The sequence below is a fragment of the Coturnix japonica genome, chromosome 7 (assembly GCF_054131305.1).
Source record: "Coturnix japonica strain WE chromosome 7, WE-NBRP24, whole genome shotgun sequence".
Lineage (NCBI taxonomy): Eukaryota > Metazoa > Chordata > Aves > Galliformes > Phasianidae > Coturnix > Coturnix japonica.
Window position 1 is genome coordinate 27,433,169 of NC_140669.1, and position 24,502 is coordinate 27,457,670.

Below are 24,502 nucleotides of genomic sequence, written 5' to 3' on the forward strand. Positions count from 1 at the left end.
TGGTGGAAATGTGCTCTGGTTTTCAATTTATCAGTTTCTGTATCTGTAAAGTGAAAGATGATGTTACTAATTCCTGGTTACACAGTGGATATCACATAACAACACGTGTTGGCCAGAGTTTGGCTTAGCACTGCAGTGGAATGATTCTTTTATTGTTCCTTATAGTTCACTATGGAACTACCTGATTTGTTTGACGGCACCTCAGTGCTGGTTAGCTTCTGCTAGGTAACTTACACTTTAATGTTATATTATCTTTTTAGCTGCATAAATGTACAGAGATGGAAAATCCTGCTTCCCTCTGTTTGTAGTCAAGAAGGTAAACTTGTTGAGAAGGGCAGAAATAATGCACTCTTGAAATATATTTTACCTGGCCAACTTAAAATGCTATAGTGTATCTTATCAGCTACAGGCTAAGAGCTGCTTACAGGCAGTGTCACTGCTACACAGCTTTTTGTAGAGTAACAGAGGAGGATGGTAATAGCGAAGGGGATTTTGTGTGTCAGAGCTGTTGGAGATAATACATACAAAAAGCTTAAGTCCTACTCCTATGCAAAAACGATAGAAATCTCAATAAAACAGAGAAAAGATTTATTGTGTTACACGAAAGAATAAAAAATGCTTCCATATTTGACATATTAATGACTTAGGCAGGTGAGAGGAAAGAAAGCTTGCTGTCCCCTCCCTACTGAGGCCCTGTTGATTTGATGTTTATGTACCCAAGCTGCCCCACAAAACTAATACGTATTCCAGTGTTTGCATTGAAGATGTATTTTGTAAGTGTAAGCTGGTAGGAATATTCTGGTGCATTGAAATTGCAGTGTTAAATAGGAGTGAAAAGTTATTAATATTTTCCTCACTTCTTTCTCCCATTTTTGGTAATCTGGTTGAACTACTGTGTATGTGCTTTGCCAAGGGTAAGGAGTGTAAGCTTATAAGTCTACACTAGAAGAGAGTCTCTTAGGTATACTCTATCTAAAAGCCAGGAGTGAATGATTAGGGTTTAAGTTTTTGTTGCAGCTATGATTTCTTGCTAGATTTCAAGTGGTCTTTATACCAGCAGCTTGGTTTTTTAATGAAGTCATTGGCAAAAAGATTCTCAGGATGGAAAAGAACTTTATGGAATGTGGGGGAAAAAGGCATTAGGACTTGAGGCAGCAGCAGCGCTGTTTGGGTAATCTTACCGAGTGCCTACACATCTGTGTTTTTAAGTCAGACAAATTAGTTTTGCTTTTGCCCACTAGAAATCAGAGGGGATAATGGATGTTGCTATGTGTGTGACAGTGGATTCAAAAAGCTAATTCATAGCACTCCAAAAATTACTTTATTGACTTTGCAGTTTAGGCGATGATGTTAGATTGATTTTTGACCTGTGTACTGTATGTCATACACAAGAGAGAAGGAATTGAATCAGATAATCAAAACTGTAATTGTTTTTTTAAGAAAAATAGCTTGCTGTGGGTGTGATAATTGGGGTATCTGCTGTTGTATTGAAACAAACTAACTTTTTTTTTCCCAAAATCAGGTGTCATCTAAACAGTGAGCAACTATCCGTACACCTTACAGTGTGATTAGTAATGTCATGTAGGATTTTTTTACATCAGGTGTTGGCAATGTAAGCTCTTATTTTGCTTCTGAATCACTGCTGAGGGTTCTTGAAACTGAATTCTTTTATGGATTGAATGATTTCATAAAGAGTTGCAACATGCAAAAACAAACGTTGAAGGAATGTAATAGACTCCGTTGTCTTAAACATTATGTCAAGGTTACTTCAAAGAAACATTAAGTAACACCCAATTTTGCTCAGGTGGTCGTGTTTGTTAACACTTGGTTTTGTTTTTAGCAAAATTTGGGTAACTTTCATAGTATTGTTAATGATAGAAATCATAAGTTTATTATGTGTTGAAGAGAGTAAAATACTCTTGGTGCAAATCAGAAGTTAGATATTTGATTAATTCATAATCGATTGCAGTTTCTAATCACAGATCTGTTGTCAGCAGGTGCAGCTGTTCTGCAGGGAAGTGATACTTATATGACTGGTCTGTCATGTTGTCCTGTGTCCCAATGATTACAAACAGTACGTCCTTTCTTTTGGAGACAGGAAGAGAATACTCCTATTCCTGGGAACATAACCTAAGTTAATAAAAATGAAGTGCTCATTTATTCTGTTTTAATAAGTTTATATTGTGTTCACAAAACGGAAAATCATTAATTCCAAGTATCATTTATGCTCTACTGTCTCTTGTTTGACTTAATTGGCTTGCAAATACTGTCTAGTGTGTCAGTCTGGCTTTGTGAATGTGCTGTTGACTGTTTGGGATTGCTGGTTTCAGTGTTACTTTGTGTTAATGCAGTTCAGGACCTGAGCAGGCTCTGCAAATTCCCCAGATATGCTGAAACTCATAAGTTGTCCTGGCACTGAGCATGCAGGGGAGAAAGGTAGAGAGGCCCAGTTCTTTGTGGGTAGTGAGCATCTAAATTGATATCAATTGCAGACTAACCTAAGTAATGGAAGGGTATTCATATGAAGCCATCAAGGTAAGTGATATCATGCTTTTATGGTGCTTAAGTATATTTTTCATCTATATAACACTATTAGATTATTCATGCATACTGATATGTTTGTCCTACCTTGTCTTAAGAAAATTAGATTGAGAAGGAAGTGGGAGAGGAAAAAGGATGCAAAAAAAGGAGAGGGTGGTGGTACTGGGACTATTAGAATTTCCGGGGAGGCACTGTCATGGGGAGACAGCCAACTGGGCACCTAGCACTGTTTCTGTTGTTTCCACTGAATGCTTATCCTTTATATTAAGATTTAAATGAAGGATTTCAGACTAATATCTTCTCATGTTCGTAAGTAAAATAATAGGTTAATTTATCCCTTAATGCTATTGAAATAAGCTGGTGAGTACTGCTGAAGTGTTTTTTGCTAGTTGAAACTACAGGACAGCTTGAAATCCATCTTGGTTTCTTGGCCATGATTAGTTTGAGTTTGTTCTCACCCAGTTTGAGGTTACATCCCAGTTTATGGAACAGTGTTAAAGCTTTTATGAAACCCCTGTTTATCAAGTTATTTCAGGATACGTTCCATTTAAACTATGTGTTTAAATACCAATGACTCAAGTGCAGGCTTTGCAAGGAGTGTGAAGCTTAGGTAATGCATCAATGCCTTACAGAATAGTAAAATGTTGAAAATCTAATCAGAAATAATATGGAAATATATAATTATTTGGTTAACAGGAAAATAAATTAAAAATTAATTGTACTTAAGCTTACTGTGCTGTCGTAACTATGTAGCAGTCATATAATGCAAAACCTCCATATGCCTACATGCTTTAGAAAGTATGTTTTATGTTGCACCTCATGGTGTGTTACTTCTTAACTGAATGTGAAATGTCACTGACCAAAGCTTGTTGTAATTCTGTTGCTTTAGCAATATGATGGTACCTAATCTGAATGGAGTGGGATATGTTATCAAGATAATACTTCTGAAAATGCAATCAGCAACAGCTTAAACTAAGTAAACTTAGGATGTAGGAGTAAACTCTTTCATCATTAGCTTTACATGGTTCATTAGTTCTAACATTGGAAATTGGTATGCTACCTGGATAAGAATGCATTAGATTATTTTCTGCAGTGCTGTCTATCTCGATGTAATGCTGACTCTGTTATTCTTGTGTTTAATATATTCAAGTTGGCATGGCTGTGAAAGGCATAATTCTCATTACTTGTGCTAAGCCAAGCAGCGAGGGAAACAAGCCTGACTAAATGCTTGGATTTCAACCAATGGTGCAGCAAACTGATGCTGGTTCTGAAAATGAATACTATTCCTGTATTTTCATCAGCTGGCAATACTGAGAGCTTTAACAAACAGTTTTAAAGCAGCAACAAAAACATGGACACAGTCTGAGCAAGGTAATGCTCTTCAGTTGTAAAACATCAAAATGAAAATTATTGTGAATAATAGGTGTTCTTGTTACTAATGACAACTGGTTATTTTTACACTGAAGGACATCCTGTGCAGCACTTGTGTTTTGAGAGTTGATGCAGTCCTTGGCAGCAGCAAACAATGAAAACTGATACGGATTTTTGGTACCAGTAACTGCTTCAAGATCTCCTGTAGGTCAGCTTTTCAGAATGTTTTAAAGCCAAGAAAGTTGCAACAGCAGAGTTCCACTTGTCCTTGAGAGCCTGATAACAACTTTGAACTCCTCACTTTCACCACGGTATGTATTTGTCCCACTGTGTTGGTGGGCTGGCAGTGCTCTCAGTAAGAATACTGCTCTGTTCATGGAAACAAATGGTTCTCTTACACAGCTGAGCTTCTTCCATAGCTCTGTTCTTTTCCAAGTACCTGCAGAGTTCATGGCTATTTGTTAGCATGTGAGACAGCTTAAAAGGGCCCCTGTCAACAATTACCTTTAGATAAGTGGTGGTCTTCATGTGCAGTGCAGTAACAATCATGATATCTGAAGTTAAGTCCTTAGTCTGAAAGCGTATGGAACTCATAGCTACTGTCCAGCATGTGTTAATTGACACCTTTACATGTAGAATGTAGTTAAGTACACATCTCCATCTCAGTAAGAACAGCTACCTCCCTGTTTTGTCTGTGTATCTGCAAGAAACCCAGTCTTCCCAGATGTAAGAGTTTTTTTTGTAAGATTTCCATTTTAAGTACTCAAAGAAGTTTGTATCCATCTACTGTAACGTGAACCTGTTTATGTGCTGGTGAAGTAAGCCTCAAATCCTCAGTTCTTGTCATTTGCAGTCCCTTGATAGTGACTTCAAATTGTGTGTATTTAATTCCATGGCAGATATGTATATTGATTGCGTGGATGGAGATTATGCATATTTACAGTAGCTGTCCATTTGAAGCAGGTAAAGCAATTGAAATGGTTTATCCGTTATAATTTATGTGCATACATACATGCGTAATATGTATCGAATTTTTATGTAGACAGGGGAAGAGATTGCTGTGCTGGGGAGCTTGTACTCAGAAACTGGAGAGGTGAGCTCTCCTAAGATGTGAGAGATAAGATTTAGTTTCATGATTTTCCTTTTCATTTTAATTGTTGCTCTTTTATGGGCCTACTTTTTGTGACAGGGTTAGCCCTCCCCAAAACCTCTCTTTGCAGGGGAAACCTAGCAGCTAGAGTAGAAGCTTGCTGGACTATGCTGTGAAAGAATTTGAAGTGCTTGGTGCATCCTGGTGCATGCATCTAGCACAATAAGGTTTGCTTTGTATTTTTCCTTCTTGTAAATTTCTATTCAGAACTCATTGGTGTTGACTGCTGTGTAGTGTTAACACTTCACTAGCCAAATACGTAAATCTGTGACACACAAAGGCATTATATCTCTCTGTCTGCATTTGGGAAGCTTTTGGGAATGACTGGGGACTCTACAGATGTAAAACTTCAATGGAAGTCCACAGATTGTTCACAAAGCTTCTTTTAAACTGGAAGAAAAGGTGACCTAACCTACTTAATAAATAGAGACTGAACTGTACTGAGCAACCTGGAAATGGGTTAAAGAAAACATATAGCTGTTGTTCTTAACCACATGAAAATACTGCCTGTTAAGACTTTGTTATGCCTGCCTGTAGCCCAGGGTCAGAGCAGTGAAACTATCTTTTTTTAATTTTTTTAAAATTTTTTTAGTATATTCAAACAGAACAAAATAAAATTGTGGGTAACTTAAGAATCCATTTCTCATGAAGGTAGTCTCCAATTTAGGAAAATACTTGACGAAACTGTTTTTCATTTCCAGAAGTACTTCTGAGTCATGTTGTTGTGGGTTATAAAGAATGTTACTTATCGTGCTGTGTTATTTTTGTATAGCTTTGTTTTAAAATAGTGGTTTGCGAAAAGACTGTAAAATAGTGGTTTGCGAAAGGACAATACAACTATAATATTGACATCAGAGTAACTGCTTATGCTTAACAGATATGGTCTGTATGACAGCCAGACTAGGGGTGTAGTTTAGCTCTTATGGTAACGGTATACATTGAATTTATCATGTGTTCAGACATCAGGTTTTTGGTTTTTTTACTAGGAGCTTTTTGTTTTAATGAAACACCTTTTCATTAACTGACACTACTGTTCTTTATTTCTAATGGAACAAAACCTTGAAGAGCTGCATTTAACTACTCAATCCCTGCTTTTTTGAGGAGCATGTTATGTTAGAGTACTTAATTTATTGCCTTGGTGGAAAAAGATTAAACTATATAAAAGAAAATTCATCTGTCGGCTTTTCCACATGGAATGTAGAATGTAACGTAACAATAAGACAGACTTAATGTAACAGGAGAAGCTTCATTTGTGCCACTCAATGCAGCCCCATGGTATTAGTCTGAATTATGGTAACCTAAAACTAACAGGCTTTACTTTTGTGGTGCTACTTGAAAATGTGGCAGACTAGTTGGGAAAGCTATTGGGAGGATTGTGAAAACCAGAAATATGAACAAAGCGTGGCTTGTTACTGCATCTCCACAGGTGCCAATTAGGATTTATACTTGAGTACAATGGAGGAAAGAAGTCTCTTAGCTTTTGCCCTATGACTTTGCTTTAGGGTTGGGTATTAGAGTAATCTCTGGAACTGCGAAGAAAACTTCTCCTGCGTAAGTTTTCCTGAATCTCCTTTTGAGAGCTGACTTCCAGAGGTAGTTCAGGCTTTCCTATGAGTTCTAAGATAATTAGCCTCTTCGTCCTTCTGTTTGAGAATGGATTAAAGGTCTAGTTTTGTTCTTATGAATGTTACTGATAATTGCACCGCCCTGTGATTGCTGTTTAGCTGCTGCCTGCAATGATAAGATACTTGAACTTCAGAAACATGTTGCTAATGACCTTCAGTATGCTCTTTCTTGACTCTGTAGTGAAATAAACACTTAATATGTAGTGGATCAAAGATGATAAGAATTGCTACAGCTGGGCCGAGTGGTACAGAACTCATCTGTTCTTTATGTGTAACATCTTTGTCTGTTCTTAAGAATGGCATACGATGAAGAGATGTGAACCCAAAACAATCGAGTTAGAGCAGAATATCCTTGGCTCAACAGCTGCATGCTCACGTGTTTGAGAGGAACAAAACCTTGCAGAGTCGTGCCAGGAGCTATAAGGTACTAAACTTGTACGAGTAAACAGTTATATTTGTGGGGCTGCTGCTCAAATGGTTCTCAGACTGAGTAAGGTATGAGTAGCAAAACTGAGCTTAACGGTGGTGAAGTGCCTTTAGTTTTCTCTTGGATCTAGTGAAGAAGGGATGGCCCACGTAACCAGTTTGGTTAGAACTGTGTCAAAATAACACAATAGTATGTCAACAGCAAAGCTGTTGGTGTTCTTTGTATTAAAAGGGCACTGCTAAATCTAACTGGGCAGCAAATATGCACTGTGCCTTGGGGACAATCAGCTTCAGCAACTGCAAATGTAGAGTTTGTGGAATGATGGCAGATGGAATCCTATAGCCATTCTTTACAGAGAGTTCTCTCATTTTAGGCATGCAAACAGGCACTCAAACACCTGTTCTGCAAATGCGGGGGGGCGGGGAGAAGAAAAAATCTTATTAAAAGCTTGCAAAAGTAAGTACTAGAAGATACTCTTCTTAGAGGTTTGACATGATTTCATTATTTTTTCACATTAAGAGTAACTCATTTATAATAAAGCTATGGAAACAATCAGCTTTAAAATTGAGGGCACCTACTCTTTTGTTTGCTGTACTTTCTACTGTTTGATGAAGATTAATCAATTCTCTATGTTCTTTGCTGCAAATATAAAGGCTAGGAAAGCCGCTTAATCTATGTCTAAAGTACCGTTGCTATTACTGAAATTGAATTCTCTGTGACCTGTCACCAAATAGATGCAATAGACTCATTCTTTTTCACTTCATAAGTATAGCTTTCCCATTAGCTAAACCGGCCAAATGCTTTGCTTTGTTAATTTACTTAATAAGGACCTGAGTGAACTCCTTTCTGTGCATTCTCTTCCATCAGTCTATACAGGAACTGGGGTGGGAGGGATTGGGCGTTTGTGTGGATGGCAGAGTTAGACTCATGCAGGGATTTCAGTTTAAGAAGGATTAAAGCAGATTGGGGAATACTGGGAATTAATTTGGCATCTTCCCTTAAGGATTTTTTTTGCAGCAAGAGTCACTTTATAGAGTTTAAGGTTTTAAATATTTTGGCTTAAATTCACATTGGGAAAACTGGAAACTCCCTCAATTTTAAGCTCTGAGATGACTAAGTTATTGATTTGGGATATTCCTCATCGCTAAATTAATAACTGCTATGAATACAAAATGCTGCAGTTTGCTTACATTTTCTCTAGAGGAAGTATACAAATAAGAACTTGATTATTTCTTTAGTAGACTAAAGTTCTTAAAGCTGTTTTTTTTTTCAGGAATATGCTTAGATCAGGGATCTGTATCAATTTAATCTAAGAAAAAACTCCTTCCTATGACACTATGTGTTGTCTTATCCTTGCTGTTTTACAATAGCATCTCAGTGTTTGTGGGTTGCCTCTTTGCTAACTGGTTAAAGTTAACACAAAAATACTGAAGCAGACGTTGTGTTGGAGGCAATAAAGTCTTCTGCAGTGTAGTTACACTGTGGTTGGAAATACTTATCTGTGTGTAAGGCGCTTGTCACCAGGATTCTGTTTGTCTGCTTTCTCGAGATGAAGAGGCTTTAGCTACAGAAGGACCTCGGGAAAGGGCTATTGACTGAAATAGTGTCCTTGTCCCTTTTTGTGTTTATCAGAGCTCTCAGGTCTGTCACTCTGCAAGTGAAGAGCTCATGTTTCATGCCTTCCAAACAGACTATAAACAGCAGTAGCCCATTGAGCTAATTGTTTGCTTGTTCCAGTGTTTGGAAATAATAAAATGGAGAGGGAAATAGAAAGAAGCAGGCTGCCTTCTTAACAAACTCCCAGAAGCAAGAGTCATTTTCTGTGCACTGAAAAAGCCTGCAGCCCAACTCTTTCTTGTCTGAATGTGACATATTAGTCTCACAGTTCCTTAGGAAAGAGGAAAATTACTTGCCAGTGGGGCCATTTATTTCTGTTTCTCTGTTTTTAAGTAAAACAAAACAGAAAAACAAAAATCACAGTAGCTATTGCCTGGATCAAAATGAGTCATTCACTGTATTTCTTTATCACCCAGGGATGCAGCTGCATATATAAGAGCAGATATACTGTGTTAGTTTTCTTTTTGTTTTGGACTAGATTTTGGCTAGATGTTCTCCAGAGGCCCCTTTCAACTCCTATGAGTCAGTGATTCTTCCTTCTTAAGTAGCAACCTACAAGTGAAATAGTAAAAAATGCGTTCTTTGTGATGTGTTGGATATGAGAGCAATGGCCAAGAAGGCATTCAACTCTATTAACTCATGGAGTCAAAATAATGGAAAGGCTGGCTGAGAAGTCTGATCTCACTTTTCCGAAGCTCCTGGTGGAAATCCACTGATGCTAAGAGGCATCAGAAGATGTTTGGTTAGAGCTTGATGGCTACTTGTAAGTGGTTATAATCCTGACAACCAGAATGTAAATATGTTTTAAGTGCTATCTTTAGCTTTGATCATTGTAGTCATTAAGCAGCCTTGAGGTCTACTGAGGTAGTCTAATGAGTCAAGGATCGTTCTCATTGAACAAAGGGTGTTTGTACCACTCAACTAAGCTTTTCTGTCCCTAATGCTTGGGTATGAGCTGCACCATAAGAGATGAGGCAAAGCTCTGCCTTGGTGAAGGGGAGATGTGGGTAGCTGGGGGCTCTAATAGTTGGGCCCTGCTGGCAGCTCACTTCACTGTGTATCTGTTACTGGGCCTTTTTTTCCTCCTCAGTGTATACTTGATTTTTCCTGATGAAAATGCGTTTAAAAACTGTGTGTTTTTTTTTTTTTTATGCTAAGGTGGCAATGATATATAAAATAGTGAAAGGTACATATATTTTATCTGCACTGTGCAAAGAGGTTGAGCTGTTAGATTATGTTTCTAAACAGATGTTTGGATGAGACTTCAGCAACAATTGTTCTTAAAGAAGTGGTAGTTTGGAAGGATTCTGTTTTGTGTGGTGCTTTTTATTCCAATTCTGATTATTTCAGCAAGTAGGGGAGAAGAAAACAACAGGATGGGAATGCTGCGATGGCAGTCCTTCAGGCTTGTATTTCCTATTCCTGATGTGCTTATCTGTCTGTATTAAAATGATCTCATCTGGAACCCACATAGCTGTGAATTTCCACAAATAAATGAAAAGCCTCATGCAAACATAATTTCCTTAATAGCTTAACTTTCATCTGCTTTTACTTAACCAGGTTTTTCATAATGAGCAGAGAAATCCCCCCGTTCAGTGTGTACATGAGGGCAGTGTGCAGAGTTTATATTGGTCTGTTTGGAAACCTGTTCTGATGTCTCAAAGCCCTTTCTCGAATCAGTAGAGCAAAGTCACTTTTGTGGGATTATTGCTGCAAATGAGATGAGAAACAAACCTGTTATCAGGAGAATTAGATCTGGGAACAGGTTTCACTATTTACTTGCCCATTTTTATTTTCAAAATCTGGTTTAAATATGGTTGAAACTCCTCTTAAGGGTTAAGTTATCCTCGTAGGTGTATGTGAACAGCAATGACCAGTGTGTCCATATCCAAAGGCTCATTTAACCCCTGGGGAAGTTAAGTCTGTTTTTGGATTTTGGGGTAGATTTTGTTTTGTAAAGATACTGAAGAAAGGAGGAATTTCCTGCTGTGGAAGACCAGCTTTTCCTTAACTGCTTATAGTGGCTACTAAGTTTTGCAGTGAGAGCATTTTCAATTTGAAAAGCGAAAAGGGGTGTGTTTCCAGTGGTGGTTTTGAGCTTCTTATTCTGTCTTCTCTTTTTCTAATAGTACAAGATAGGCAGTGTGCTGGAAATGGAAACCAGTGAAACCACAGTTGTTGCCCTGTGGTGTCACTGGTTCTGTTAAAGAGATTTGCAACAAGTGTTTGCTATGATGGGTGCCATATCTCCTAGGATGATGGAAGAAAAGCTGTAAAAAAAAAAACAAAAACAGCAACTTCACCAGTGTGTATTTAAAATGTGACGTGCACTGATTACGTGCTGGATGTTCTAAAAGGAGCAAAAAATAAGCTTCAACACAAAGGGTTCTCATGGGAGGGATTTCTTGGGGCTCCTGTTAGTTCCCTGACTGAAACATGAAGAATTCGGACCACGATGATTTTTTTTCAACTGCTTAATTCCCTCCCACACCTGAGGAAAACTACAGGAAAAGCGACTTTCTTAAATCTGTCAGTTAATTAAAAATCCTGCTGGAGTTTCTGCTAAAGACAGCAGAACTTCTCTCTCTGTTCACAAGATCTTGGAGTGTTGGTACTTTGGAGAGTGGAGGGAGGATGTGTTCTGTTAGACTTATCCTTCTTTAAATCTTTTTTGCTTGAACTGACAGCGAGATTCCGTCCTTGTCCTTCATGTTTGTGTGTCCCAGGAGAACAGCACATACCACTTCGGTGCTATTTTTGCTCCTTCCTCCTGGTAATCCATTGGTTCTTTCAGCCTAAATCAGGTCACCTTGAGGATTAAATAATGGTGTTATGGAAAGCTTTTTATGGGGGGGAAAAAAAGAACACCTAAAAATCACTTATTGCTTTTTTTATTTTATTTTTTTTTCTATATGAGAGGAAAATAAGGGATGTTTTTCCCCTGGAAAAGATTGAGTAGCTTTTTATTTCTGGTGCACTTAAGCTGTAATATAAAGGTCTGGGGCACTCTATATGTTTTTCACACTGAGAGGATAATTAATCTTAATTGCGCTGATCATTTTACCATTCTTCTGAGGGTAAGTGATTACAAATGGCTTTGCATCAGGAGGCAGAATAAGCTATCTGATCCAAACACCTATTGTTTGGCAAAAATTAGCTACCATTTGTTGTGTGGAAAGTGGCATTGCCTCAGCTATGCTGCTGTAGTGGTACAGCTTTTTACAGCATTATCTTTAGCCTGCTTGTGTGTAGAGATGCCCCATGGAAGCTGTAGGTGGTTTATGACAATGGCATGTTTACATCTCTGGGTTAGAGGTAACCAAAGTACCAGTTATAAATGTTAAAAGTTTCCACTCGCCCTATTCTGAGCTCACTGAGGTTTATGCACACGTATGTGTTAAGTGCAGGGATAATGGAAGGCTTGGATACTCACATGGAAACTGAATGCAAACACTTGGTGAACAGCCAGAACAAATGCAAGAGGAAATTAAATAATCTTCTTTTTCCAAGTAGATGAGCAGTATTTGATCCTCATCTATCCAAGACAGTTTAGTGAAGCACTTATGTGTGGTAGAGTTATCAATGATGCACACACTTGGCCGTTATCCTTAACTCTAAATTAGCCTTCCAGCAGTAGTGCTGCATGCTGAGAGTCAAGTGGGGCTTCTGAACCCTGTGTTCACAATGACACACGTTTTAATGAGTCACATTGCCTGCTTAATATTTCTGTTTTAGAGAACAAAGTTATTAGCATGAATGCAGAGCGGTTCCCCGGCCTCCCAGCAGAGTATGTACTTGGGTTCAAATCCATGTTTTGTCGGCTCAGATCTGCCAAAACTACTTGGTATGTTATTCTGCCTGGCTGTGGTTTCTACTTGGATCATGTTGTTTAGTGTCAAAGTGTCAAAGCTGTACCCGTGTATTATGGTATACATTTAAGTAATGTTGGGTCTGCACTTACTGGTGCTTTGCTGTAGTGTTTTGGTTGGATGTCTGGATGCTCTGAGTGCTCTTAGTCTGGTAAACCTTAGCAGCTGTTTTATGCATGCAACAGCAGTAGTCCTCCAGCCTCTGGAGACCTCTCCCTGTGTGCTGCTGTGTCAGGGCTGAATTATGGAGAAGCTAATTAAGACCCACACACAACAAATTCTCCACTGAGATAAAACAGTCAGCAGAGGTTGTCCCGTTTCTGCTTACAGAGGTATTTCTTAATAACCTGCAGCAGGTCCAAGAACAATTTCATTACTGGGGAGTTTCTTGAGGAGGCGCTTGAAAATGACAGAAACCTGAGTTTTCAGGGCTGGTCTAATGCTTGCCTTGTCTCTGTGAGGCACAGCCTGAGCTGCGATTTCAGGTTTTCTGGAAACTCAGTCAACTACCTTTAAAAACAACAAAAACAAAAAACTACCAAAAAACATGTTGACACTGAGTTTTTACTGGTCAGCTTGCAAGGAAGGGAAGATTCTCACGTCACTAGGGTGCAAGAGCTACTCAGTTCTTTTTGAAATAGCCCAATGTTTCATGTTTGATTTTTCTTTAACTTTTAACAAGGAGGAAAGAAAATAAGGCTGTGGAACTGCAGGTGAATAAAACTACAGACTGGAACTGTTCAGATTGGATACTAGGAAACATTTATTCCCAGGAAGAGTGGTGAGGCACTGGTGTAGGTTACGCAGGGAAGTGGTGGTGATCAAGAACCATGGTGATGAGAATACCACTTTGGTGGTATCCACAACATCCTGGGACTGTCAGGCTTTGCAGTTGTTCCCAGTCCCTGTAAGCAAGGTCAAGGGGGGGACTTTCCCCCACAGCTAAATGAATGTAGCTCTCAGGTACTTGTGCCACTGTGAACTGGTGTAAGGGATAACTTAGCACTCTTCAGTTATTTGTTTGTCCAGCAGCATTAAAAGCTCTGTTGAGTTGCATATTGTGGTTTAAATGAAAATGTCAGTTCTCCATGATGAGGTGCTTGAGCACAGACTATTTAGATTCTCTGTCCACCTGGTTAGGGGTAAGAAAGAAATTTTGCATTCAAAATGGTGATGGTTGGTGTATTTGGATGAGAGAAAACCTCCGTGACTCAAAACCTGGAATTCTAAAACACTGTAATAGATCACACTATGATGCCTAGACAGTTGTACAGGGAAATTCATGCCATGAGTGATATGGTGTCTGGGGAATTCTTAAGTGAGTTTTCTGCTTTCTCTGTTAATTGTATTGGCTTTTAATATCTGCTGCTCTAAAGTCTGAATTTAAATGTAAACCCTGCGAATATATTAATTACACTTTATTCATCATGCTTAAGACTTGCTGAGAAAGCATTTGGGGATGGGAATGGCAGAAAATGAACAAGCAGGTGATAAGCATGTTTTCTGATATTCTAAGTACTATCGTTTCTGTCAGCTAAAAAGGTTGGATCTGAATTGAACTGCTAATCCAGATGGAACAGCCAGACGAATCTTAGAGCATAATGCTCCTCCTTCTTTTGTGTTAGTTTAAAAGTAAGATAATAATTTAGGCATTTGGGGTGGGAGAGTGTGGTGCATTACTGTCTGTTAGAGCTGGGAGTTTTTAGTTGTGAAGGTTTTCTCTCAATCAATAGGGGTTGGCTTAAGAAGTGTCCACCAGATGGCGCAACTTGCTTTATTTATCTGCAGAACTACTTATGCTTTGAGACTTCCTTCGGCTTGAAATCTAATGCAATAGTTTTACATGCTCTGGTCAGAAGCTGGCATTGCAGAGAAGTGAATTTTGGAAGCAAATATGCCAGTTCTTTACTGGAATCCAGCATCTTCCCTGCTCCAAAAATAGCAGTTGCTTTATGCTGTGGTAAGAGAGTAAGTCAGTACCCAATACGGTATGTTCGTAGTTTAAACCCACTATTTATACCCAAACAAAATTTTTGTCATGTTAATAATGGGTGTAAGACAAGACATAGCTTAGGTATGAATTAGTTTTCCTTCTCTGATCATCTTTAAAAGATGTCTGTCCTCCAACTTCTTAAAACTTCAGAGAGGCCGCAGTGTTGAAAAATGCATGCTGAAGAATTGAGAAAGCTGTAAAGCTCTACAGTCTTGGAATTCCTGGCAGCAGATGCTTTTTCAGTATTCTGCTCCCTTTTATTCCAATTCCTCTACATTAATATAGCTTTGAAGCTGGAAGTGATGTGTAAGGAGGCAGTTATGTCTTCTTTGGAAAAAAGAAGTCTAGGTGCAGCATGCATGAATTCCTTCCAGAGTTGGATAGGCAGGCCTTGCTTCAACTATTTGTTCATAATGTTGAAAAGCCATTAAATTACTTAGCCATCTGTTGTTAATAGTGGGAAACGCCTGATAGAGCTGAAGGTCTGAACAATCGGAATGCATTGTTGATTGCCCTGAAAGTGCAGTAGGTTTTTCTGTACTCATGAAACTGCAGCCTATAAATATTTTAAATATCTTAAGTGTGTGTCTGACTCTCCCTTCTGTGGGCTTCTAAATGCAGCACTTGTGTAAGTGAAATGCAGTGTGATAGGATCCAATTTAATCCCTAATGGTTTCAAGTGTGCCTACTGAGCTTGGGAGATAAATCAGCCATAGGCCACTTAGGGTTTATTGTAACAAGTGTGAGTGCAGGGATCCAGGTTCACATCTGGAGTTCAGATAAGAACATTTCAGGCTTGTCTGGATTGGGATTATGGAAGAAGCAGAGTGAAATTTCTTGCCATAGAAACTATAGCAGCTTTTGTTGTTTTATGGAAGTATTTTTAGTTTACTAGGCACAGTTAGTTTTGCTGACTGATGTGCCCTCCAAAAGCGTTTCCCTGCTAGACTGCTTCTGATTAATAAAATATATGAAAGCGAAGGATAAAGGATTCTTTCCTAGCCTTTTTTCCTAGTGCTTATGACTAATTTACATTTTAGCATCCTTAACTGCTACAGACCTTAGACGCTTAGATCCTTAAGATGCTTACCATTCTTAGATGCTTAGGTCTGCATGGTCTTTCTCTCAGTCATGCTTGGATAGTTCTGCTTGCATTTTAGGCTGTTGAGATGCTGGCATGCCCTGCGCTTAGAACCCTGTAGTTGTGCAAGGCTTTGTCCAACCTAGTAATCCTTGCCGAGCAGCGGAGTGCTACAGTAATACAGTGTCATCACTTCTTGATTGGAGACAGTGATGATCTGGGTGATTTGAAGGGCTAGCTGTTGCCAAGAGGCAGTAGATCAGAATTCTGGGATTCTAAGGTTACCTACAAAAGTAGTTCAAAAACCAAATAATGCATTTTGAATGTGCAGTTGGTACCAAGTCAAATTGTGAAGCCTGCTCACTGTGTTTTGTTTGCAAACAGACAGAGCAAATACCCAGTGCCACTGATAAACTGAACCTGGGAAGTCTCCCAAGTCAGTGGTTCTTTAATAAAAGACTTCACCGTTTACTTCCCTTCTGTTTTCCAGGCTAGAAGCAATGCTAGAGATTATGTTAACAGGAGTGGCTTGTGGCTGATCTATGTGGTATTCACCAATATGTAGGAGCATATTTTCCCCCAAGCAAATAATTGGGTCAGTAATTATGTGTGCGGTACACCTAGAGCTACAGAAGTATTAAAACAGGTGAGCATCTTCCTCCATCAGAACATAATAGAGCTGATTATAATAAGGAATGACAAGGGGATGAAGGGTATGTCTGGTGTTGAAAGCAAGATGGTATAACATACCCAGATGCTTTGTGTTGTGTGTGAATAGGCCTGCCTTCATTTCTCAGCCATCTCTGGGAGATGTGTCCTGTCTTTTCTTGCTGGTTTGTGGCTTGACTGGCATTCCCATGCTTGTCTTCTGAGGCAGTATTATGTCTGCAAAATGCAGGTTGCTGCAGATGGTCTGGATTTCTCTGTTGTAAGTGGGGATTTGAGAAATGGTTCTGTTTCATGCTTCTGGGAGTTTGGGCACAAGGCGTTCATGTGGGGAAGGGAGTGCAGGCTGGTTGGTTCTCAGATCCTCGCTTTTCATCTCATCCAGTGTGATTACAGCAGGTATTCCTTCTATTTAAGCCCCCAGGAATTTGATGGACTCGCTTACTGTGCAGGCTGCTCTTGTTTTCCCACTTATTGCAGCGAGTCAGAAGGCACTTGCTGTTCTACATGCAGTGTGAGCAGCATGGGTTAGTCACTGCAGCAATTGATTCAAGTAAGTCAGGAGTAAAACCAAGTCAGAGTCTTGCAGACTTGTGCTTCCAATTCCACGCTCAGAAATAAAGTCTTTTAATCTCAGTTATTAATGCCCCAGGCAAACTCTTATTATTAAATTGATTTATCTGTTCCATTTTAAGGTTTAAGGGATAGCGCTACTGATTTATCTGTTCAGTGGAGCAGAGGGGTGTACACAACCTATTATTTCCTTATGAAAGTTATGTGCTTGTTCCATGTAGAACCGCTCGTGTTTTTAATCTTAAGCCTGCCATTGTTACTCAAGCTCAACTCTCTATCACACCATAGTTAGAGGAAGAAAAGCAGATCTGAGATTTTACTATAAACAAGAGTTAAGAGATAATGGTAGTGTAGTTTAAGTACCCTTTATGTTGTACACCAAGGCTGGAGACAAACGATAATGCTTAGCAATTACTTCTTTATCTTTTTGCACTTAGTCTGATTTGAAGTCTGAGTGCTTTGATTGAGCAGCAGTGCTACAGGACTTGGACTACTTGCTTCCTTTGCTAAGGCTTGGAATCACAGTGCTGATTTTAGGTAACTCCTCTGATGATAACTGAGCTAGCCCTGTAATTAAGTAAATCTCCTCTAAAATCTTCATGGGAAATATTGTATAGAAAACAGATTCTAATGGGTAATATCTTAAATCTGATTTCTTCTAAAATATCTATTGTGTTGACAAAATCCTCTTCCCTTTTCCTTCTATTCTAGGCAACAGTGGTCTGCTGTGTTTTACCTTAGAGTAGTAAGTTATCGTAGACATAGAAGTTTTTGAAAGATGAGTGTTGCTCTTTTGGGTCAGGACCTTTTCCTTTTGAAACCATTTGTATGGTCTTAGCCTGAGCGTGATCACGTGGCTCCTCCACTCCACCAGAATAGAATGGGAGTGGGAACAGCTTGGGCAAAGTGGTCTTGCTCACAGGCTGGGTGTCTTGCTTGAGAGCATCTCCTCCTAAATATGCTGTTGCCACTATGAAACCTGGCAGGAAGGAAGCAGATAAGATTTATTGGAGAAGGCCTACTGTTAGGGCTCTACAGAGATCATAGCGATGACCATAATCGATAAGATATAATACCAATATCAGAAAAAGAGCAAGAATCTAAACAACATAGCATTGAATCTCCAAGGAGAGATGAAATCGGTTTGAGAATGTCCACCTTTTAAGTTTTATCACCCAGTTTATTCACTTCAGGCAGATTAAAGCATAAAACTCCCTAGCTTAAACCCTGAGTTTGTGTCATTTGTGTATTCTGCTCCACTGAGGAGCTGATCTTGCCTCCTGCTGCGTTTGTTGGGTTGGATGATGGTCAGGTGCTTCTGCCAAGGTCAGGCCTCTGGTTGTTTCAGCCCAAAGAGATGGCTACCAGAAACAGTCTGCCTTACCATAGTATGTGCAACTGGGAAAGAGAAACAGTAATTTAAGTTGTAATATAGAGGAGGTGGCAAATGAAGCCTTTTGGACTTTGTCCCTTCCTTGTTGTAACTTTTTTTTTCAGATTCAGGTTGTTTCATCTACTGATCCTCCTACTTGCCAAGCTCTTCTACTCTTGCTTTACTTCCTGATAGGTCCCTTTGGCAACCTCCTCACTGTCAATGAGGCAGCCCCGGGGCTTGGATGAAGGGATAATTCTCACTGTGTGGCACATGTCATCTATTTGAAGAGCTCCAGGACTGGTGCATGTACTTGTTCTGCCTTGAATATGATTGTGTTTTGATGTTCACCCTCGAAGCAGCCTGACTAGCTCCTCTTCCCCACCAAAAACTAATGCGGGGAAGCAGCTGCTCTGCATCCAGCCTTTTTCTTCTTTACGTTTTACGGCAGGCAAACTGCCTGCAGGTGTGGGTGGCTGCTGAAAGTGGTTGCAACCTGGTGTCAGGTCAAACGCAGGCTGGTAATTTGCATTGGAAGATTGTTTGAGGATTGAGAAGTTGGTTCCAGTGTTTGGATTATTCCTCAAGCCAGTTGAAAAGTGCTCCTTGAAGTGTCCGACCAGCTTTGCTGTGTAATATGCTGGACGTAAGCGGTACTGGCTCATATACCAGAAGCTGATACAAATGTTCTATTTTTCTTCATGTAGAAAAAACTAGAAGTGTTTTTCTACCATATCTTTGTCTGAATCTGTGTTCCTCTTTGTAGGAGTGATTCAGAGATGTACTGCATGCTTTGTCACGTGGACATGAGGATGTTGATTTGTTTTCTCTCATCTCCCTTCCTTATTTCAATAGGGACCAGCTTTCTCTGTGAATACTGATGCCTGCCATTGCGTTGCTGTTCTTGTTTAAGGGAAGTTGATGCAGATTAGCTGTTGCTTACTTTTTGAGCCTGTGAGGGTGTTTTGCTTCCTAGGCAACACAAGATTTTTCCCTGCCTCAGCTCATTTTTAGCTTTCCTGAACGTATTAGGGAATACTATTTAGAAACACAGGGAAAGGAACACACAGGAAAAAGAAAATTGGAGAGAGCTTGCTGAGTGGGTTCTTCAGTTTGAGATTAGACAAATAATTCCATATGAATTTATGATGTGACATGGCAGTGTAAAGAGCAAATGCAATTTCATGTTGCATTATTATTTATTGGATTTATAATAAAATTGCAATTACAGGGGAGCCTTGCTCATTCAAATGTGCTGAGACACGATCAGCTAGTAGAAGTCTGTTCTGTTGTGAAGTATGCAGAAATGAGGGTTATTTAGAGATAGCGGTGAGCTTTTATTCAGAAATGAATCTGTTGCTTTAAACTTTACACTGAGTTCCAAGCAAAGCTTGTGGCATTAGTGGTCCCCGATGTTAAGCAGTGCTATGTTTCTCTAGGTGCTTTTTGAGTCACTTCTGTAAATTAAATAAACTCTGTCCTATCTGTTCTATTGGCTTCCCTTCGACAGAGCTGATGAAACTTCTTAACTCTGGCTATGTTTAGAAAATAAGTAAACGAAAGGAAAACCTATAGTATATATTTGCTGGGATCACAGATAGCAGAAAGCTAATACCTTAGTAACTAACCAGTACAAAGGTGACAGGAATTATTGCCTTGCCTGATTCTCTTAAAATATGCGCTCTAGTCTTCCTAGAATTGAGATGCCACAGCATTGCAAAGTGTGCAGGTAAACCGTAGCTTGTTATTATAGACTCATACTGACTTAGTTAAATCTTAGAAAATTAGTACCAGCAGAGGAAAAATGAGAAGGAGACTGGGAGAAGATCAGTCCAACAGCCTGTCTTAATCTGTATTAATTCAGTCTCGATTCATTCCAGTGGTTTCATCTACATAAATTAAAATTGTTCTGATCAAATACAACAGTGCTATTTGGTGACATGCATTTAGGAAGGTAATTATTCAAAGGCACAAAGGTGGCTTGACTGTAAGGTGAAATGCTTGCTAGTCCATTTGTCTTACTTTGAAAAGGCTGTCAGGGATGATACGCTTTGGTGTTTCTTGCAGAAATTGTGCCTGAAGAGTATGTTCACTTTGAAGTGAAGAGTATGAAGCTAGAAGCAGTTCAAGGAAGGATAACGAGGCTTTCAACACTAAGGTTATCCTGTTCTCCCTGTTATCCTTCTCCCAGTTTACAGTGATGTTGGACAGTTAGTACATGGACAAATGCTGTGTATATCAGACTAAAGATCATTCCCATGTGCAGCTGACAGTTTAGTGCCAGAAATGCAGTGCTACTCGATAGACTTTGGTGGACTTGTGCAGGTGCTGCTAGGCCTCATGGAGGTGAGGCTGTTCACACGTGCTGAGAGTTGTGCACACCTGAATGCATGTATCTAGGCTGGAGTGGATTTGCATCCAGTCAACTTGCTGTGCTGCAAAGAGACCTGGTAGAGGATCTGCGTGCTTTCATTCTGTGGTTTGCTTCTTGCTATTACTAAATTAAAAACAACAACAAACCAACAAAAACAGCCCAATGGAAGAGAGGAGCACCAATAAGGAGTGAGCTGCCCTGCTGGAACTGGCTTGTATTTTGTAAGTATGAACTAATGATCAAATCTGTTTGTAGGTAAACTCATTTTCTTAAGAGCATACATTTAAAAAGAGATATAGACACTGTAGTGTGGTAATCAGACACCGCAATATATCTGGTAAAATGCCAGCCTTCCAGAGATCTGACAAACCCAGCATTTGTTATTTACCTGTCCAAAAAATGTTGGCTTTGAAAAACCGGTGCTGATTGCCAATAGAAGGGTGTTCATTACAAATTCAGCACAACAGGCTGTCAGCTTCAGCGTGGAGTTAACTGCAGGGGTTGCTTTGGCTCCGCTTACAGAATGGAAAGTATATTAATTTGTCCATAATTCAAACTGAAATAAGAGGAGAAAGTGAGATAAGATGAGCAGTCAAGGGAAGGAGCCAGGTGATTTTTAGGTAGCAAGTTAAGGGAAAAGAGCACTTACCCTTGAGAACTGTACAAAATAATTTGTGAAGTCATTAGTCTTATGACTTATTTTGGCTGCTTATGTTATTAATTATTAGTACTGAAGTAGCACTCAGAGATAAGACTTAGCTAAAAGCTACTCTGCTGACTTCTGCATAAGCACACAATACAATGGCAATCTTTTTCCCTGAAGAGCTTTTCATCTGAAAGCCATTCAATATTCAGAATGTTTGTCTCTTGATTTTTGTCAATTCATTTGTTATTTCCATTCTCTAATTCTGATACACAGCATCTGAATCTTTTCCTCAGAGCTGTGTTGGTGTGTGGAAAACAGCAGAGTCATGCTTCTGCACTCTGGATGTCTCTGGACAGTGTTCGGTTTTCCTTTTCACAATGTGTACTCCCACTTCTCCCAGTTAAATTTCTTTCTATTTCTCTCTTTCTGCTTTTTTTTTCTATTGCTTGTCTTTATTTTTAATTTTCTCACATTTCACTCTGTCATCTTTTCTGTGAACATTTTTTCTCTGACTTTCTTCCTGCTTCATTCTCTTTGTAATTCTGGGAACAGTCTTAGAATCGTTAATATTGGAAAAGACATCAGAGATCCCTGAGTCCAACCCCTGCCCACCCCCACCATGCCTGCTAACCATGTCCCATCAGTGCCCCCACCAATACAGTTCATGAACATCTCTGGCGACACTGACTCCGCAACCTCCCTGGGCAGCCAGTTCCACCAAATAGCTCTTGTCTTCATTTGTCCTATCTGCACTTTCTCTAGTGAGCTGTTCCACTTCCCACTTATCCAGCAAGAATCTACCAACAAATCAAGGTACTTGGGGTTAGCACACATTTTTAACAGGAAGGTGAAGTTGTTTTGTGACTCAGGGCAGTGCTGGATGTCATCAGCTGCTGGGAGATCCAGCAGGGATTGGTTCTGCTTCCCTGGAGTCTTAAGTCTGGAATGACTGCCTGGAAATACGGTTTTATAAACAAGTTTACTTGATGTGGTTACTTTGTTGGGTAGCAACGTTGTCTGTTGCTCTCACCATAGAGAAGAAGCAGTAATGAGGAAAGAAGGAACGAAGTTAGCTGTTAGCATCTTGTCCTTCTGCTCTGCTTTTAATTACTGTGGCTCGTGAAAGTTTGCAGCAATTAGTGCCACCTTGCTAAAGTAGCCATTTAAACTGGGTTGTTGTTGTTGTCATAACTGTTATTGTTCAAGAACTACATTTTTCAATTAGGGAAAATACATGAGATGCATTATCTATAACGATCTCTTTTAATGATAACAGTGTATATGGAAATTAGTCCAGAGCACAAAATTAAAGATATTTGAATAATTATAGTGTAATCAAGTCAAAATTACTGACGCCTTTATTTGAGGCTAGATTATGTGGAAAACAGTGCAAGAAGAAAAGACGTGCTCTGAAATCTGAAAGGCACCAGTATTTGTCAGCACATCTGCATTATATTGCACCAAATCATTTTGTTTTGTCCCTCAAACATTTACATTATTAATACAAGTCACCACAGTGGTTTCCAGGTGCTTGGGGTGTGCTGATCGGCTCCCTTGTAGTTCATTTTGTTGGCATGTCTAGGATATTTCAGTGTAGTGCAGAGCATTGCAAAGTAAAGGTGAGTTTAATAATACTCACCAAGGTGGCTCAGAATGTCTGTATTATAAATGCCTGCATTGAATTTTCTTGGACAAGTTTCAATTTTTGTCAGCTCCTTCTCCCTTTTCTTATCTGATGCCACATGTGCTTACTTACATCAAGGAAGCAAGAAGGTCAGGGAGCCCAGGGGAGGTCAGAGGTAGAAAATCAGGGAATAACAGTCTTTTCTTGTTGTTTATTTCAAGCTTTGGCAAAAAACAACTTACTCAGTAACTCTTCACTTTTAGTAGCAACTGCTGACTCACCAGTGCAGAAGAGCAGAGTTATAGCTGTTTCAGTCATTGCCTGCATTGAAGGAGAACTAGAAATAGATCTGTGTGCTTCAATCTATTCATTTGTGCAGAAAAAAGAAAAAGATAAAAATATTTGTAGTATTTATCATCTTTGTAATAGGGGATAAAGGCTAAATCTATTATCAATTTCATCTGAGGATTTTTATTCCCCAAACTAACGTGGAAAGCTGAAGGAAGAACCATAGTAAGGATTCCAAATGCATAAGGCAGCTGATGGATGACTGTGAACTTCGTGTTAGTGTAAAGAAAAGCAATAGAGTTCACCTACTAGTTAAGATGTAATTTAACAGCAGCACTAACAGACCTTTGGGGATGCTGCTGCTGAAGTCAGCAAGCTCCGATTTTCGTGCATCTGGCAAAGCATAGGTGGGTAACACAGGATTCTCCTATGTGTCTGATTTCCATGGTAGATGGAAAGAAGCCAAAAACACCCGTAAGAATTCCCTGTCAACAAAATATTGTTGGGAGTGGCCATGTGGTTATAAATGATATCAGGCTCATGAAATCTGATAGAAATGAGGGTTGCGAAAGGCAGGAAGAAATGTAAGAGGCAGTGGTTGAGAAGTGTTTTACAGCTCTGTGAGTAGTTTATGCTGCATTTGAGTAATTTTTTGAAACAAAATTGGAAGTAGCATGCGTAGTGAAAAGAAAACTGCTGATTTTTAATTCTCATTTTGTAAGAAAAGACAGAAAATGAATAAGGTTTGGGGTTTCAATTCTTAATGTTGGCTCTAGTCCAGAAAGTAAAAGAATTGCTTTGTTGATGACTAGGCAGAAATTACAGCCACCCTTAAGGAGCAATGGGATGAAGAAATTCAACTGGCAGCTAAAATCACACTGCACTGTTGTCATAATTACTGTAGAATTGTCAAATGAAAGTTTCACAAGTCATGTAGTGATTTCTCTGCGTGGAGGGTTCCAGAATGCTGTGTAGCATGTAACACAGGCTCTTCTCCTGCAACCTCCCCAAAATACTGTATTGAAACAGCAGGAAATATTCTGCATTAATAAATTGTATGAACTGTTTTTATAGCTTGCAGAACAGTTGTCCAAAGACTAAGTAGCAAGTTTTGGGAAGCAGATAAAAAACTTAATAAAGCCAAGTGGTTTGTGAGCCTGGCTGCAGCAGCTAATGCTGCAGATGTATTATAGAGCTGAAGTTGATCCAAATGAGGCCCTTGGCATGTGCAGCTAATGGGGTAAAGAAGTGGGCAGCACTTCCAAGTTCAAGAACTTGAAGTTCT

General features: G+C 39.3%; 1 long non-coding RNA gene across 1 annotated transcript; it reads left to right on the forward strand.

The window, feature by feature from the left end:
- The first annotated feature begins 3,691 nt into the window (after positions 1-3,691).
- LOC146760131 (uncharacterized) lies at positions 3,692-4,224 on the forward strand. Its single transcript, XR_014948390.1, has 2 exons — positions 3,692-3,912; positions 4,008-4,224. It is a non-coding gene; the product is annotated as an uncharacterized LOC146760131 (long non-coding RNA).
- Positions 4,225-24,502: the final 20,278 nt, after the last annotated feature.